A 22800-nucleotide genomic window follows, 5' to 3' on the forward strand; every position below is an offset into this window, starting at 1 on the left:
ATACATGCACACTCTCTCACATACCCATGTATCCCTGACTCATACATACATGCACACTCTCTCATATACCCAAGTACCCTGAATCATACATGCACACTCACTATCTCACATACCCATGTATCCCTGACTCATACATACATGCACACACACTATCTCACATACCCATGTATCCCTGACTCATATATGCACACTCACTATCTCACATACCCATGTATCCCTGAGTCATACATACATGCACACTCTCTCACATACCCATGTATCCTTGAATCATACATGCACACTCACTATCTCACATACCCATGTATCCCTGACTCATACATACATGCACACACACTATCTCACATACCCATGTATCCCTGAGTCATACATGCACACTCACTATCTCACATACCCATGTATCCCTGACTCATACATGCACACATACATGCACACTCACTATCTCACATACCCATGTATCCCTGAATCATACATGCACACTCACTATCTCACATACCCATGTATCCCTGGGTCATACATGCACACACACTATCTCACATACCCATATATCCCTTAGTCATACATGCACACTCACTATCTCACATACCCATGTATCCCTGGATCATACATGCACACATACATGCACACTCGCTCACATACCCATGTATCCCTGACTCATACATGCACACATACATGCACACACACTATCTCACATACCCATGTATCCCTGACTCATACATGCACACACACTATCTCACATACCCATGTATCCCTGACTCATACATGCACACATACATGCACACACACTATCTCACATACCCATGTATCCCTTAGTCATACATGCACACTCACTATCTCACATACCCATGTATCCCTGGATCATGCATGCACACTCACTATCTCACATACCCATGTATCCCTGAATCATACATGCACACTCACTATCTCACATACCCATGTATCCCTGAATCATACATGCACACTCACTATCTCACATACCCATGTATCCCTGAATCATACATGCACACTCACTATCTCACATACCCATGTATCCCTGAGTCATACATGCACACACACTATCTCACATACCCATGTATCCCTGACTCATACATGCACACATACATGCACACACACTATCTCACATACCCATGTATCCCTGACTCATATATGCACACATTCATACACACTTACTATCTCACATACCCATGTATCCCTGACTCATACATGCACACACACTATCTCACATACCCATGTATCCCTGACTCATACATACATGCACACTCTCTCACATACCCATGTATCCCTGAATCATACATGCACACTCACTATCTCACATACCCATGTATCCCTGACTCATACATACATGCACACACACTATCTCACATACCCATGTATCCCTGACTCATACATACATGCACACTCTCTCACATACCCATGTATCCCTGACTCATACATACATGCACACTCTCTCATATACCCAAGTACCCTGAATCATACATGCACACTCACTATCTCACATACCCATGTATCCCTGACTCATACATACATGCACACACACTATCTCACATACCCATGTATCCCTGACTCATACATGCACACTCACTATCTCACATACCCATGTATCCCTGAGTCATACATACATGCACACTCTCTCACATACCCATGTATCCTTGAATCATACATGCACACTCACTATCTCACATACCCATGTATCCCTGACTCATACATACATGCACACACACTATCTCACATACCCATGTATCCCTGACTCATACATACATGCACACTCTCTCACATACCCATGTATCCCTGAATCATACATGCACACTCACTATCTCACATACCCATGTATCCCTGACTCATACATACATGCACACACACTATCTCACATACCCATGTATCCCTGACTCATACATGCACACTTACTATCTCACATACCCATGTATCCCTGACTCATACATACATGCACACTCTCTCACATACCCATGTATCCCTGAATCATACATGCACACTCACTATCTCACATACCCATGTATCCCTGAATCATACATGCACACTCACTATCTCACATACCCATGTATTCCTGAATCATACATGCACACTCACTATCTCACATACCCATGTATCCCTGAATCATACATGCACACTCACTATCTCACATACCCATGTATCCCTGAGTCATACATGCACACACACTATCTCACATACCCATGTATCCCTGACTCATACATGCACACATACATGCACACACACTATCTCACATACCCATGTATCCCTGACTCATATATGCACACATTCATACACACTTACTATCTCACATACCCATGTATCCCTGACTCATACATGCACACACACTATCTCACATACCCATGTATCCCTGACTCATACATACATGCACACTCTCTCACATACCCATGTATCCCTGAATCATACATGCACACTCACTATCTCACATACCCATGTATCCCTGACTCATACATACATGCACACACACTATCTCACATACCCATGTATCCCTGACTCATACATACATGCACACTCTCTCACATACCCATGTATCCCTGACTCATACATACATGCACACTCTCTCATATACCCAAGTACCCTGAATCATACATGCACACTCACTATCTCACATACCCATGTATCCCTGACTCATACATACATGCACACACACTATCTCACATACCCATGTATCCCTGACTCATACATGCACACTCACTATCTCACATACCCATGTATCCCTGAGTCATACATACATGCACACTCTCTCACATACCCATGTATCCTTGAATCATACATGCACACTCACTATCTCACATACCCATGTATCCCTGACTCATACATACATGCACACACACTATCTCACATACCCATGTATCCCTGACTCATACATACATGCACACTCTCTCACATACCCATGTATCCCTGAATCATACATGCACACTCACTATCTCACATACCCATGTATCCCTGACTCATACATACATGCACACACACTATCTCACATACCCATGTATCCCTGACTCATACATGCACACTTACTATCTCACATACCCATGTATCCCTGACTCATACATACATGCACACTCTCTCACATACCCATGTATCCCTGAATCATACATGCACACTCACTATCTCACATACCCATGTATCCCTGAATCATACATGCACACTCACTATCTCACATACCCATGTATTCCTGAATCATACATGCACACTCACTATCTCACATACCCATGTATCCCTGAATCATACATGCACACTCACTATCTCACATACCCATGTATCCCTGAGTCATACATGCACACATACATGCACACACACTATCTCACATACCCATGTATCCCTGACTCAGACATGCACACATACATGCACACACACTATCTCACATACCCATGTATCCCTGACTCATACATGCACACATACATGCACACACACTATCTCACATACCCATGTATCCCTGAGTCATACATGCACATTCACTATCTCACATACCCATGTATCCCTGAATCATACATGCACACTCACTATCTCACATACCCATGTATCCCTGAATCATACATGCACACTCACTATCTCACATACCCATGTATCCCTGACTCATACTTGCACACATACATGCACACACACTATCTCACCTACCCATGTATCCCTTAGTCATACATGCACACTCACTATCTCACATACCCATGTATCCCTGGATCATACATGCACACATACATGCACACTCTCTCACATACCCATGTATCCCTGACTCATACATGCACACTCACTATCTCACATACCCATGTATCCCTGAGTCATACATGCACACACACTATCTCACATACCCATGTATCCCTGAGTCATACATGCACACTCACTATCTCACATACCCATGTATCCCTGGATCATACATGCACACTCACTATCTCACATACCCATGTATCCCTGAGTCATACATGCACACACACTATCTCACATACCCATGTATCCCTGAGTCATACATGCACACTCACTATCTCACATACCCATGTATCCCTGAATCATACATGCACACACACTATCTCACATACCCATGTATCCCTTAGTCATACATGCACACTCACTATCTCACATACCCATGTATCCCTGGATCATACATGCACACATACATGCACACTCGCTCACATACCCATGTATCCCTGACTCATACATGCACACATACATGCACACACACTATCTCACATACCCATGTGTCCCTGACTCATACATGCATACATACATGCACACACACTATCTCACATACCCATGTATTCCTTAGTCATACATGCACACTCACTATCTCACATACCCATGTATCCCTGACTCATACATGCACACATACATGCACACACACTCTCACATACCCATGTATCCCTGACTCAGACATGCACACACACTATCTCACATACCCATGTATCCCTGAGTCATACATGCACACTCACTATCTCACATACCCATGTATCCCTGGATCATACATGCACACTCACTATCTCACATACCCATGTATCCCTGAGTCATACATGCACACTCACTATCTCACATACCCATGTATCCCTGAGTCATACATGCACACTCACTATCTCACATACCCATGTATCCCTGAGTCATACATGCACACACTATCTCACATACCCATGTATCCCTTAGTCATACATGCACACTCACTATCTCACATACTCATGTATCCCTGAGTCATACATGCACACACACTATCTCACATACCCATGTATCCCTTAGTCATACATGCACACACACTATCTCACATACCCATGTATCCCTTAGTCATACATGCACACTCACTATCTCACATACCCATGTATCCCTGAGTCATACATGCACACACACTATCTCACATACCCATGTATCCCTTAGTCATACATGCACACACACTATCTCACATACCCATGTATCCCTGACTCATACATGCACACATACATGCACACACACTATCTCACATACCCATGTATCCATGACTCATACTTGCACACATACATGCACACACACTATCTCACCTACCCATGTATCCCTTAGTCATACATGCACACTCACTATCTCACATACCCATGTATCCCTGAGTCATACATGCACACACACTATCTCACATACCCATGTATCCCTTAGTCATACATGCACACACACTATCTCACATACCCATGTATCCCTGACTCATACATGCACACATACATGCACACACACTATCTCACATACCCATGTATCCCTGACTCATACTTGCACACATACATGCACACACACTATCTCACCTACCCATGTATCCCTTAGTCATACATGCACACTCACTATCTCACATACCCATGTATCCCTGGATCATACATGCACACATACATGCACACTCTCTCACATACCCATGTATCCCTGACTCATACATGCACACTCACTATCTCACATACCCATGTATCCCTGAGTCATACATGCACACACACTATCTCACATACCCATGTATCCCTGAGTCATACATGCACACTCACTATCTCACATACCCATGTATCCCTGGATCATACATGCACACTCACTATCTCACATACCCATGTATCCCTGAGTCATACATGCACACACACTATCTCACATACCCATGTATCCCTGAGTCATACATGCACACTCACTATCTCACATACCCATGTATCCCTGAGTCATACATGCACACACACTATCTCACATACCCATGTATCCCTTACTCATACATGCACACTCACTATCTCACATACCCATGTATCCCTGGATCATACATGCACACATACACGCACACTCGCTCACATACCCATGTATCCCTGACTCATACATGCACACATACATGCACACACACTATCTCACATACCCATGTGTCCCTGACTCATACATGCATACATACATGCACACACACTATCTCACATACCCATGTATCCCTTAGTCATACATGCACACTCACTATCTCACATACCCATGTATCCCTGACTCATACATGCACACAAACATGCACACTCACTATCTCACATACCCATGTATCCCTGACTCAGACATGCACACACACTATCTCACATACCCATGTATCCCTGAGTCTTACATGCACACTCACTATCTCACATACCCATGTATCCCTGAGTCATACATGCACACTCACTATCTCACATACCCATGTATCCCTGAGTCATACATGCACACTCACTATCTCACATACCCATGTATCCCTGAGTCATACATGCACACACACTATCTCACATACCCATGTATCCCTTAGTCATACATGCACACTCACTATCTCACATACCCATGTATCCCTGAGTCATACATGCACACACACTATCTCACATACCCATGTATCCCTTAGTCATACATGCACACACACTATCTCACATACCCATGTATCCCTGAGTCATACATGCACACATACATGCACACTCACTATCTCACATACCCATGTATCCCTGGATCATACATGCACACATACATGCACACACACTATCTCACATACCCATGTATCCCTGACTCATACATGCACACACACACACACACTATCTCACATACCCATGTATCCCTTAGTCATACATGCACACTCACTATCTCACATACCCATGTATCCCTGGATCATACATGCACACATACATGCACACTCGCTCACATACCCATGTATCCCTGACTCATACATGCACACATACATGCACACTCACAATCTCACATACCCATGTATCCCTGACTCATACATGCACACATACATGCACACACACTATCTCACATACCCATGTATCCCTGACTCAGACATGCACACACACTATCTCACATACCCATGTATCCCTGACTCATACATGCACACATACATGCACACACACTATCTCACATACCCATATATCCCTTAGTCATACATGCACACTCACTATCTCACATACCCATGTGACCCTTGATCATACATGCACACTCACTATCTCACATACCCATGTATCCCTGAGTCATACATGCACACACACTATCTCACATACCCATGTATCCCTGACTCAGACATGCACACACACTATCTCACATACCCATGTATCCCTGACTCATACATGCACACATACATGCACACACACTATCTCACATACCCATGTATCCCTTAGTCATACATGCACACTCACTATCTCACATACCCATGTATCCCTGGATCATGCATGCACACATACATGCACACTCTCACATACCCATGTATCCCTGACTCAGACATGCACACTCACTATCTCACATACCCATGTATCCCTGAGTCATTCATGCACACACACTATCTCACATACCCATGTATCCCTGAGTCATACATGCACACTCACTATCTCACATACCCATGTATCCCTGGATCATACATGCACACTCACTATCTCACATACCCATGTATCCCTGAGTCATACATGCACACACACTATCTCACATACCCATGTATCCCTGAGTCATACATGCACACTCACTATCTCACATACCCATGTATCCCTGAGTCATACATGCACACTCACTATCTCACATACCCATGTATCCCTGAGTCATACATGCACACACACTATCTCACATACCCATGTATCCCTTAGTCATACATGCACACTCACTATCTCACATACCCATGTATCCCTGGATCATATATGCACACATACATGCACACACACTATCTCACATACCCATGTATCCCTGACTCATACATGCACACATACATGCACACACACTATCTCACATACCCATGTATCCCTTAGTCATACATGCACACTCACTATCTCACATACCCATGTATCCCTGGTCATACATGCACACATACATGCACACTATCTCACATACCCATGTATCCCTGAGTCATACATGCACACTCACTATCTCCCATACCCATGTATCCCTGAGTCATACATGCACACTCACTATCTCACATACCCATGTATCCCTGAGTCATAAATGCACACTCTCTATCTCACATACCCATGTATCCCTGAGTCATACATGCACACTCACTATCTCACATACCCATGTATCCCTGAGTCATACATGCACACATACATGCACACTCTCTCACATACCCATGTATCCCTGAATCATACATGCACACACACTATCTCACATACCCATGTATCCCTGGATCATACATGCACACATACATGCACACTCACTATCTCACATACTCATGTATCCCTGAGTCATACATGCACACTCACTATCTCACATACCCATGTATCCCTGACTCATACATGCACACTCACTATCTCACATACCCATGTATCCCTGAATCATACATGCACACTCACTATCTCACATACCCATGTATCCCTGAGTCATACATGCACACACACTATCTCACATACCCATGTATCCCTTAGTCATACATGCACACTCACTATCTCACATACCCATGTATCCCTGACTCATACATGCACACATACATGCACACACACTCTCTCACATACCCATGTATCCCTGACTCAGACATGCACACACACTATCTCACATACCCATGTATCCCTGAGTCATACATGCACACTCACTATCTCACATACCCATGTATCCCTGGATCATACATGCACACTCACTATCTCACATACCCATGTATCCCTGAGTCATACATGCACACTCACTATCTCACATACCCATGTATCCCTGAGTCATACATGCACACTCACTATCTCACATACCCATGTATCCCTGAGTCATACATGCACACACACTATCTCACATACCCATGTATCCCTTAGTCATACATGCACACACACTATCTCACATACCCATGTATCCCTGAGTCATACATGCACACATACATGCACACTCACTATCTCACATACCCGTGTATCCCTGGATCATACATGCACACATACATGCACACACACTATCTCACATACCCATGTATCCCTGACTCATACATGCACACACACACACACACTATCTCACATACCCATGTATCCCTTAGTCATACATGCACACTCACTATCTCACATACCCATGTATCCCTGGATCATACATGCACACATACATGCACACTCGCTCACATACCCATGTATCCCTGACTCATACATGCACACATACATGCACACTCACTATCTCACATACCCATGTATCCCTGACTCATACATGCACACATACATGCACACACACTATCTCACATACCCATGTATCCCTGACTCAGACATGCACACACACTATCTCACATACCCATGTATCCCTGACTCATACATGCACACATACATGCACACACACTATCTCACATACCCATGTATCCCTTAGTCATACATGCACACTCACTATCTCACATACCCATGTGACCCTTGATCATACATGCACACTCACTATCTCACATACCCATGTATCCCTGAGTCATACATGCACACTCACTATCTCACATACCCATGTATCCCTGACTCAGACATGCACACACACTATCTCACATACCCATGTATCCCTGACTCATACATGCACACATACATGCACACACACTATCTCACATACCCATGTATCCCTTAGTCATACATGCACACTCACTATCTCACATACCCATGTATCCCTGGATCATGCATGCACACATACATGCACACTCTCACATACCCATGTATCCCTGACTCAGACATACACACTCACTATCTCACATACCCATGTATCCCTGAGTCATACATGCACACACACTATCTCACATACCCATGTATCCCTGAGTCATACATGCACACTCACTATCTCACATACCCATGTATCCCTGGATCATACATGCACACTCACTATCTCACATACCCATGTATCCCTGAGTCATACATCCACACTCACTATCTCACATACCCATGTATCCCTGAGTCATACATGCACACTCACTATCTCACATACCCATGTATCCCTGAGTCATACATGCACACACACTATCTCACATACCCATGTATCCCTTAGTCATACATGCACACTCACTATCTCACATACCCATGTATCCCTGAGTCATACATGCACACACACTATCTCACATACCCATGTATCCCTTAGTCATACATGCACACACACTATCTCACATACCCATGTATCCCTGAGTCATACATGCACACATACATGCACACTCACTATCTCACATACCCGTGTATCCCTGGATCATACATGCACACATACATGCACACACACTATCTCACATACCCATGTATCCCTGACTCATACATGCACACACACACACACTATCTCACATACCCATGTATCCCTTAGTCATACATGCACACTCACTATCTCACATACCCATGTATCCCTGGATCATACATGCACACATACATGCACACTCGCTCACATACCCATGTATCCCTGACTCATACATGCACACATACATGCACACTCACTATCTCACATACCCATGTATCCCTGACTCATACATGCACACATACATGCACACACACTATCTCACATACCCATGTATCCCTGACTCAGACATGCACACACACACTATCTCACATACCCATGTATCCCTGACTCATACATGCACACATACATGCACACACACTATCTCACATACCCATGTATCCCTTAGTCATACATGCACACTCACTATCTCACATACCCATGTATCCCTTGATCATACATGCACACTCACTATCTCACATACCCATGTATCCCTGAGTCATACATGCACACTCACTATCTCACATACCCATGTATCCCTGACTCAGACATGCACACACACTATCTCACATACCCATGTATCCCTGACTCATACATGCACACATACATGCACACTCTCACATACCCATGTATCCCTGACTCAGACATGCACACTCACTATCTCACATACCCATGTATCCCTGAGTCATACATGCACACACACTATCTCACATACCCATGTATCCCTGAGTCATACATGCACACTCACTATCTCACATACCCATGTATCCCTGGATCATACATGCACACTCACTATCTCACATACCCATGTATCCCTGAGTCATACATGCACACACACTATCTCACATACCCATGTATCCCTGAGTCATACATGCACACTCACTATCTCACATACCCATGTATCCCTGAGTCATACATGCACACTCACTATCTCACATACCCATGTATCCCTGAGTCATACATGCACACACACTATCTCACATAAACATGTATCCCTTAGTCATACATGCACACTCACTATCTCACATACCCATGTATCCCTGGATCATATATGCACACATACATGCACACACACTATCTCACATACCCATGTATCCCTGACTCATACATGCACACATACATGCACACACACTATCTCACATACCCATGTATCCCTTAGTCATACATGCACACTCACTATCTCACATACCCATGTATCCCTGGTCATACATGCACACATACATGCACACTATCTCACATACCCATGTATCCCTGAGTCATACATGCACACTCACTATCTCACATACCCATGTATCCCTGAGTCATACATGCACACTCACTATCTCACATACCCATGTATCCCTGAGTCATACATGCACACTCACTATCTCACATACCCATGTATCCCTGAGTCATACATGCACACTCACTATCTCACATACCCATGTATCCCTGAGTCATACATGCACACATACATGCACACTCTCTCACATACCCATGTATCCCTGAATCATACATGCACACACACTATCTCACATACCCATGTATCCCTGGATCATACATGCACACATACATGCACACTCACTATCTCACATACTCATGTATCCCTGAGTCATACATGCACACTCACTCTCTCACATACCCATGTATCCCTGACTCATACATGCACACATACATGCACACTCACTATCTCACATACCCATGTATCCCTGAATCATACATGCACACTCACTATCTCACATACCCATGTATCCCTGGGTCATACATGCACACACACTATCTCACATACCCATGTATCCCTGAGTCATACATGCACACTCACTATCTCACATACCCATGTATCCCTGGATCATACATGCACACTCACTATCTCACATACCCATGTATCCCTGAGTCATACATGCACACACACTATCTCACATACCCATGTATCCCTGAGTCATACATGCACACTCACTATCTCACATACCCATGTATCCCTGAATCATACATGCACACACACTATCTCACATACCCATGTATCCCTTAGTCATACATGCACACTCACTATCTCACATACCCATGTATCCCTGGATCATACATGCACACATACATGCACACTCGCTCACATACCCATGTATCCCTGACTCATACATGCACACATACATGCACACACACTATCTCACATACCCATGTGTCCCTGACTCATACATGCATACATACATGCACACACACTATCTCACATACCCATGTATTCCTTAGTCATACATGCACACTCACTATCTCACATACCCATGTATCCCTGACTCATACATGCACACATACATGCACACACACTCTCACATACCCATGTATCCCTGACTCAGACATGCACACACACTATCTCACATACCCATGTATCCCTGAGTCATACATGCACACTCACTATCTCACATACCCATGTATCCCTGGATCATACATGCACACTCACTATCTCACATACCCATGTATCCCTGAGTCATACATGCACACTCACTATCTCACATACCCATGTATCCCTGAGTCATACATGCACACTCACTATCTCACATACCCATGTATCCCTGAGTCATACATGCACACACACTATCTCACATACCCATGTATCCCTTAGTCATACATGCACACTCACTATCTCACATACTCATGTATCCCTGAGTCATACATGCACACACACTATCTCACATACCCATGTATCCCTTAGTCATACATGCACACACACTATCTCACATACCCATGTATCCCTTAGTCATACATGCACACTCACTATCTCACATACCCATGTATCCCTGAGTCATACATGCACACACACTATCTCACATACCCATGTATCCCTTAGTCATACATGCACACACACTATCTCACATACCCATGTATCCCTGACTCATACATGCACACATACATGCACACACACTATCTCACATACCCATGTATCCATGACTCATACTTGCACACATACATGCACACACACTATCTCACCTACCCATGTATCCCTTAGTCATACATGCACACTCACTATCTCACATACCCATGTATCCCTGAGTCATACATGCACACACACTATCTCACATACCCATGTATCCCTTAGTCATACATGCACACACACTATCTCACATACCCATGTATCCCTGACTCATACATGCACACATACATGCACACACACTATCTCACATACCCATGTATCCCTGACTCATACTTGCACACATACATGCACACACACTATCTCACCTACCCATGTATCCCTTAGTCATACATGCACACTCACTATCTCACATACCCATGTATCCCTGGATCATACATGCACACATACATGCACACTCTCTCACATACCCATGTATCCCTGACTCATACATGCACACTCACTATCTCACATACCCATGTATCCCTGAGTCATACATGCACACACACTATCTCACATACCCATGTATCCCTGAGTCATACATGCACACTCACTATCTCACATACCCATGTATCCCTGGATCATACATGCACACTCACTATCTCACATACCCATGTATCCCTGAGTCATACATGCACACACACTATCTCACATACCCATGTATCCCTGAGTCATACATGCACACTCACTATCTCACATACCCATGTATCCCTGAGTCATACATGCACACACACTATCTCACATACCCATGTATCCCTTACTCATACATGCACACTCACTATCTCACATACCCATGTATCCCTGGATCATACATGCACACATACACGCACACTCGCTCACATACCCATGTATCCCTGACTCATACATGCACACATACATGCACACACACTATCTCACATACCCATGTGTCCCTGACTCATACATGCATACATACATGCACACACACTATCTCACATACCCATGTATCCCTTAGTCATACATGCACACTCACTATCTCACATACCCATGTATCCCTGACTCATACATGCACACAAACATGCACACTCACTATCTCACATACCCATGTATCCCTGACTCAGACATGCACACACACTATCTCACATACCCATGTATCCCTGAGTCTTACATGCACACTCACTATCTCACATACCCATGTATCCCTGAGTCATACATGCACACTCACTATCTCACATACCCATGTATCCCTGAGTCATACATGCACACTCACTATCTCACATACCCATGTATCCCTGAGTCATACATGCACACACACTATCTCACATACCCATGTATCCCTTAGTCATACATGCACACTCACTATCTCACATACCCATGTATCCCTGAGTCATACATGCACACACACTATCTCACATACCCATGTATCCCTTAGTCATACATGCACACACACTATCTCACATACCCATGTATCCCTGAGTCATACATGCACACATACATGCACACTCACTATCTCACATACCCATGTATCCCTGACTCATACATGCACACACACACACACTATCTCACATACCCATGTATCCCTTAGTCATACATGCACACTCACTATCTCACATACCCATGTATCCCTGGATCATACATGCACACATACATGCACACTCGCTCACATACCCATGTATCCCTGACTCATACATGCACACATACATGCACACTCACAATCTCACATACCCATGTATCCCTGACTCATACATGCACACATACATGCACACACACTATCTCACATACCCATGTATCCCTGACTCAGACATGCACACACACTATCTCACATACCCATGTATCCCTGACTCATACATGCACACATACATGCACACACACTATCTCACATACCCATATATCCCTTAGTCATACATGCACACTCACTATCTCACATACCCATGTGACCCTTGATCATACATGCACACTCACTATCTCACATACCCATGTATCCCTGAGTCATACATGCACACACACTATCTCACATACCCATGTATCCCTGACTCAGACATGCACACACACTATCTCACATACCCATGTATCCCTGACTCATACATGCACACATACATGCACACACACTATCTCACATACCCATGTATCCCTTAGTCATACATGCACACTCACTATCTCACATACCCATGTATCCCTGGATCATGCATGCACACATACATGCACACTCTCACATACCCATGTATCCCTGACTCAGACATGCACACTCACTATCTCACATACCCATGTATCCCTGAGTCATTCATGCACACACACTATCTCACATACCCATGTATCCCTGAGTCATACATGCACACTCACTATCTCACATACCCATGTATCCCTGGATCATACATGCACACTCACTATCTCACATACCCATGTATCCCTGAGTCATACATGCACACACACTATCTCACATACCCATGTATCCCTGAGTCATACATGCACACTCACTATCTCACATACCCATGTATCCCTGAGTCATACATGCACACTCACTATCTCACATACCCATGTATCCCTGAGTCATACATGCACACACACTATCTCACATACCCATGTATCCCTTAGTCATACATGCACACTCACTATCTCACATACCCATGTATCCCTGGATCATATATGCACACATACATGCACACACACTATCTCACATACCCATGTATCCCTGACTCATACATGCACACATACATGCACACACACTATCTCACATACCCATGTATCCCTTAGTCATACATGCACACTCACTATCTCACATACCCATGTATCCCTGGTCATACATGCACACATACATGCACACTATCTCACATACCCATGTATCCCTGAGTCATACATGCACACTCACTATCTCCCATACCCATGTATCCCTGAGTCATACATGCACACTCACTATCTCACATACCCATGTATCCCTGAGTCATAAATGCACACTCTCTATCTCACATACCCATGTATCCCTGAGTCATACATGCACACTCACTATCTCACATACCCATGTATCCCTGAGTCATACATGCACACATACATGCACACTCTCTCACATACCCATGTATCCCTGAATCATACATGCACACACACTATCTCACATACCCATGTATCCCTGGATCATACATGCACACATACATGCACACTCACTATCTCACATACTCATGTATCCCTGAGTCATACATGCACACTCACTATCTCACATACCCATGTATCCCTGACTCATACATGCACACTCACTATCTCACATACCCATGTATCCCTGAATCATACATGCACACTCACTATCTCACATACCCATGTATCCCTGAGTCATACATGCACACACACTATCTCACATACCCATGTATCCCTTAGTCATACATGCACACTCACTATCTCACATACCCATGTATCCCTGACTCATACATGCACACATACATGCACACACACTCTCTCACATACCCATGTATCCCTGACTCAGACATGCACACACACTATCTCACATACCCATGTATCCCTGAGTCATACATGCACACTCACTATCTCACATACCCATGTATCCCTGGATCATACATGCACACTCACTATCTCACATACCCATGTATCCCTGAGTCATACATGCACACTCACTATCTCACATACCCATGTATCCCTGAGTCATACATGCACACTCACTATCTCACATACCCATGTATCCCTGAGTCATACATGCACACACACTATCTCACATACCCATGTATCCCTTAGTCATACATGCACACACACTATCTCACATACCCATGTATCCCTGAGTCATACATGCACACATACATGCACACTCACTATCTCACATACCCGTGTATCCCTGGATCATACATGCACACATACATGCACACACACTATCTCACATACCCATGTATCCCTGACTCATACATGCACACACACACACACACTATCTCACATACCCATGTATCCCTTAGTCATACATGCACACTCACTATCTCACATACCCATGTATCCCTGGATCATACATGCACACATACATGCACACTCGCTCACATACCCATGTATCCCTGACTCATACATGCACACATACATGCACACTCACTATCTCACATACCCATGTATCCCTGACTCATACATGCACACATACATGCACACACACTATCTCACATACCCATGTATCCCTGACTCAGACATGCACACACACTATCTCACATACCCATGTATCCCTGACTCATACATGCACACATACATGCACACACACTATCTCACATACCCATGTATCCCTTAGTCATACATGCACACTCACTATCTCACATACCCATGTGACCCTTGATCATACATGCACACTCACTATCTCACATACCCATGTATCCCTGAGTCATACATGCACACTCACTATCTCACATACCCATGTATCCCTGACTCAGACATGCACACACACTATCTCACATACCCATGTATCCCTGACTCATACATGCACACATACATGCACACACACTATCTCACATACCCATGTATCCCTTAGTCATACATGCACACTCACTATCTCACATACCCATGTATCCCTGGATCATGCATGCACACATACATGCACACTCTCACATACCCATGTATCCCTGACTCAGACATACACACTCACTATCTCACATACCCATGTATCCCTGAGTCATACATGCACACACACTATCTCACATACCCATGTATCCCTGAGTCATACATACACACTCACTATCTCACATACCCATGTATCCCTGAGTCATACATGCACACACACTATCTCACATACCCATGTATCCCTGAGTCATACATGCACACTCACTATCTCACATACCCATGTATCCCTGGATCATACATGCACACTCACTATCTCACATACCCATGTATCCCTGAGTCATACATCCACACTCACTATCTCACATACCCATGTATCCCTGAGTCATACATGCACACTCACTATCTCACATACCCATGTATCCCTGAGTCATACATGCACACACACTATCTCACATACCCATGTATCCCTTAGTCATACATGCACACTCACTATCTCACATACCCATGTATCCCTGAGTCATACATGCACACACACTATCTCACATACCCATGTATCCCTTAGTCATACATGCACACACACTATCTCACATACCCATGTATCCCTGAGTCATACATGCACACATACATGCACACTCACTATCTCACATACCCGTGTATCCCTGGATCATACATGCACACATACATGCACACACACTATCTCACATACCCATGTATCCCTGACTCATACATGCACACACACACACACTATCTCACATACCCATGTATCCCTTAGTCATACATGCACACTCACTATCTCACATACCCATGTATCCCTGGATCATACATGCACACATACATGCACACTCGCTCACATACCCATGTATCCCTGACTCATACATGCACACATACATGCACACTCACTATCTCACATACCCATGTATCCCTGACTCATACATGCACACATACATGCACACACACTATCTCACATACCCATGTATCCCTGACTCAGACATGCACACACACACTATCTCACATACCCATGTATCCCTGACTCATACATGCACACATACATGCACACACACTATCTCACATACCCATGTATCCCTTAGTCATACATGCACACTCACTATCTCACATACCCATGTATCCCTTGATCATACATGCACACTCACTATCTCACATACCCATGTATCCCTGAGTCATACATGCACACTCACTATCTCACATACCCATGTATCCCTGACTCAGACATGCACACACACTATCTCACATACCCATGTATCCCTGACTCATACATGCACACATACATGCACACTCTCACATACCCATGTATCCCTGACTCAGACATGCACACTCACTATCTCACATACCCATGTATCCCTGAGTCATACATGCACACACACTATCTCACATACCCATGTATCCCTGAGTCATACATGCACACTCACTATCTCACATACCCATGTATCCCTGGATCATACATGCACACTCACTATCTCACATACCCATGTATCCCTGAGTCATACATGCACACACACTATCTCACATACCCATGTATCCCTGAGTCATACATGCACACTCACTATCTCACATACCCATGTATCCCTGAGTCATACATGCACACTCACTATCTCACATACCCATGTATCCCTGAGTCATACATGCACACACACTATCTCACATAAACATGTATCCCTTAGTCATACATGCACACTCACTATCTCACATACCCATGTATCCCTGGATCATATATGCACACATACATGCACACACACTATCTCACATACCCATGTATCCCTGACTCATACATGCACACATACATGCACACACACTATCTCACATACCCATGTATCCCTTAGTCATACATGCACACTCACTATCTCACATACCCATGTATCCCTGGTCATACATGCACACATACATGCACACTATCTCACATACCCATGTATCCCTGAGTCATACATGCACACTCACTATCTCACATACCCATGTATCCCTGAGTCATACATGCACACTCACTATCTCACATACCCATGTATCCCTGAGTCATACATGCACACTCACTATCTCACATACCCATGTATCCCTGAGTCATACATGCACACTCACTATCTCACATACCCATGTATCCCTGAGTCATACATGCACACATACATGCACACTCTCTCACATACCCATGTATCCCTGAATCATACATGCACACACACTATCTCACATACCCATGTATCCCTGGATCATACATGCACACATACATGCACACTCACTATCTCACATACTCATGTATCCCTGAGTCATACATGCACACTCACTCTCTCACATACCCATGTATCCCTGACTCATACATGCACACATACATGCACACTCACTATCTCACATACCCATGTATCCCTGAATCATACATGCACACTCACTATCTCACATACCCATGTATCCCTGGGTCATACATGCACACACACTATCTCACATACCCATGTATCCCTTAGTCATACATGCACACTCACTATCTCACATACCCATGTATCCCTGGATCATACATGCACACATACATGCACACTCGCTCACATACCCATGTATCCCTGACTCATACATGCACACATACATGCACACACACTATCTCACATACCCATGTATCCCTTAGTCATACATGCACACTCACTATCTCACATACCCATGTATCCCTGGATCATACATGCACACTCTCTCACATACCCATGTATCCCTGACTCAGACATGCACACTCACTATCTCACATACCCATGTATCCCTGAGTCATACATGCACACTCACTATCTCACATACCCATGTATCCCTGAGTCATACATGCACACTCACTATCTCACATACCCATGTATCCCTGAGTCATACATGCACACATACATGCACACTCTCTCACATACCCATGTATCCCTGAATCATACATGCACACACACTATCTCACATACCCATGTATCCCTGGATCATACATGCACACATACATGCACACTCACTATCTCACATACCCATGTATCCCTGGATCATACATGCACACATACATGCACACTCACTATCTCACATACCCATTTATCCCTGGATCATACATGCACACATACATGCACACTCACTATCTCACATACCCATGTATCCCTGGATCATACATGCACACATACATGCACACTCACTATCTCACATACCCATGTATCCCTGAAGCCCTTCACATCCACTTGTCCGAGTAGATAATCCATACGTTACCTGAAACATAATCACACAGACTCTCATTGGCTGCTGCACCCAGGGTCGGGCTGGAAATCACTCCTGAGCTCCGCCTTCCGGCTCTCGCAGTGATTGAAAGTAGAGACATCATGATGTCTCTCCCATAGTTCCGAGCGGGACAAGAGGAGCGGACAGCGGCAGCGGCGGGCGCAGGAGCAGGGATTGGGGTAAGTATAATTATGTGTTTTATGTGTATGTGGCACTACTACTGGGGGCACTGCATAAGGGACACTAGTGGGGTCACTGCTTAATGTAGACAACAACGGGGCACTGCATAAGGGGCACTACTACAGTGGGCATTGCATGAGGGGCACTACTACTGAGGGCATTGCATAAGGGACACTACTACTGGGGGCACTGCTTAAGGGGCACTACTACAGTGGGCATTGCATGAGGGGCACTACTACAGAGTGGCATTGCATAAGGGGCACTACTACAGTGGGCACTGCATAAGGGGCACTACTACTGGGGACGCTGCATAAGGGAAACTACTACTGGGGACACTGCATAAGGGACACTACTACAGTTCGCATTGCATGAGGGGCACTACTACTGGGGGCACTGCTTGAGCGGCACTACTACAGTTCGCATTGCATGAGGGGCACTACTACTGGGGGCATTGGATAAGGGGCACTACTACTTTAAGGTGCATATGGAAAGGAATGTTCCCAGAGTGACGAGAAACTGTGTCATGTTGACGCCCCCATTTTTCAGTGGCCAGACCCCTTGTGGCATGTAGCCACGGCCACTTTTTTGCCGCACACACCTTTGCACATAGGCCCTCATTCAGAGCCGTTCGCTATTTGTGGTCGCTCGTTTAAAAACAAGGGGTGGCTATTCAAATGATCCGTACGCACATTGTAGTCTGTTCACACCTCTAAGTCTGAACGAGCGAGCAAAACATACGCTCGTTTATTTGTTAAAAATGCCCCCTGGCCGCTCGCATCCTACGTCATGTCCGCTATTTATTAGATTAATCGAGTACATCGACCAGCGTATGAACTGCTCGCTATTCTTGTGGTTGGTGTTTGCTACCACAAATTTGCGAGCAGTTCTGGCTAAAAAATAACCCAGTGACGTGGTCACTGACGCTGCTGTTTTAAATATGCACACCCATAAAACGCCCGTTTTGACCTTTAAGCACGCCTGCGTTCGGATCTCCACTCCCCATTTTCAAGCACCTTCCCCTGTTACCACCCACATACGCCTCATTCTGTCACTCAAAATAGCAGGCACTCGCTATATTGCGTACCAACGATTTTCGGCCGCACTGACTGGTTCGCGCATGCGTACTAAAAACCGTACGCATGCGCAGATGTGCAAACATCGCTCGGAACGAGCGTACTGCCGCTAACGAGCGGCTCTGAATGAGGGCCATAGTTCTTTGTTTTTTATCTTGCCAAATGCCCTAGTTACACCACTGCACCAAACCTGAGACCTGAGATTTCTTTCCAAGATGATATAATGGCCCCATGAAAAGTTATAATTTCACAAACACTTGTTTTCTGTATGAGCCTTTTTCAGTCATTAAAAAGTGTGACATACATGCCAAAAAGCCTTTCAGGGAGATTGTGAAAGCACCACCTATGAGCGTGGCAGTAAATGGCGTGTAAAGCTACATCTGTATATGCCCCTTATGCAGTGCCCCCAGTAGTGGTCCCTCTATGCAGTGCCCCTTATACAATGCCCCCAGTAGTGGTTTCCCCTATGCAGTGCCCCCAGTAGTGATACAGTGCCTCCGGCCAGTAGTGCCCCTTATGCAGTGCCCCCAGTAGTGGTCCCTCTATGCAGTGCCCCTAGTACAGTGCCCCCAGTAGTTGTTCCCCTTATGCAGTGCCCCCAGTAGTGATACAGTGCCTCTGGCCAGTAGTGCCCCTTATGCAGTGCCCCCAGTAGTGGTCCCTCTATGCAGTACCCCTTATACAGTGCCCCAGTAGTGGTTTCCCCTATGCAGTGCCCACAGTAGTGGTTCCCCATATGCAGTGCCCCCAGTTTTGGTCCCTCTATGCAGTGCCCCTAGTACAGTGCCCCCAGTAGTGATACAGTGCCTCCGGCCAGTAGTGCCCCTTATACAGTGCCCCCAGTAGTGGTTCCCCATATGCAGTGCCCCCAGTATTGGTCCCTCTGCAGTGCCCCTAGTACAGTGCCCCCAGTAGTGATACAGT

At 44.7% G+C, this 22800-nt stretch overlaps 1 protein-coding gene across 1 annotated transcript in view; it reads left to right on the forward strand.

Moving 5' to 3' along the window:
• The window catches only part of MARK1 (microtubule affinity regulating kinase 1), a 1129886-nt gene that overhangs the window by 667991 nt on the left and 439095 nt on the right, over nt 1-22800 (forward strand). The gene's annotated exons all lie outside the window — the stretch shown is intronic.

Source organism: Taudactylus pleione, unplaced genomic scaffold, assembly GCF_031769625.1.
Source record: "Taudactylus pleione unplaced genomic scaffold, aTauple2 ptg000631l, whole genome shotgun sequence".
In the NCBI taxonomy this organism is placed as follows: domain Eukaryota; kingdom Metazoa; phylum Chordata; class Amphibia; order Anura; family Myobatrachidae; genus Taudactylus; species Taudactylus pleione.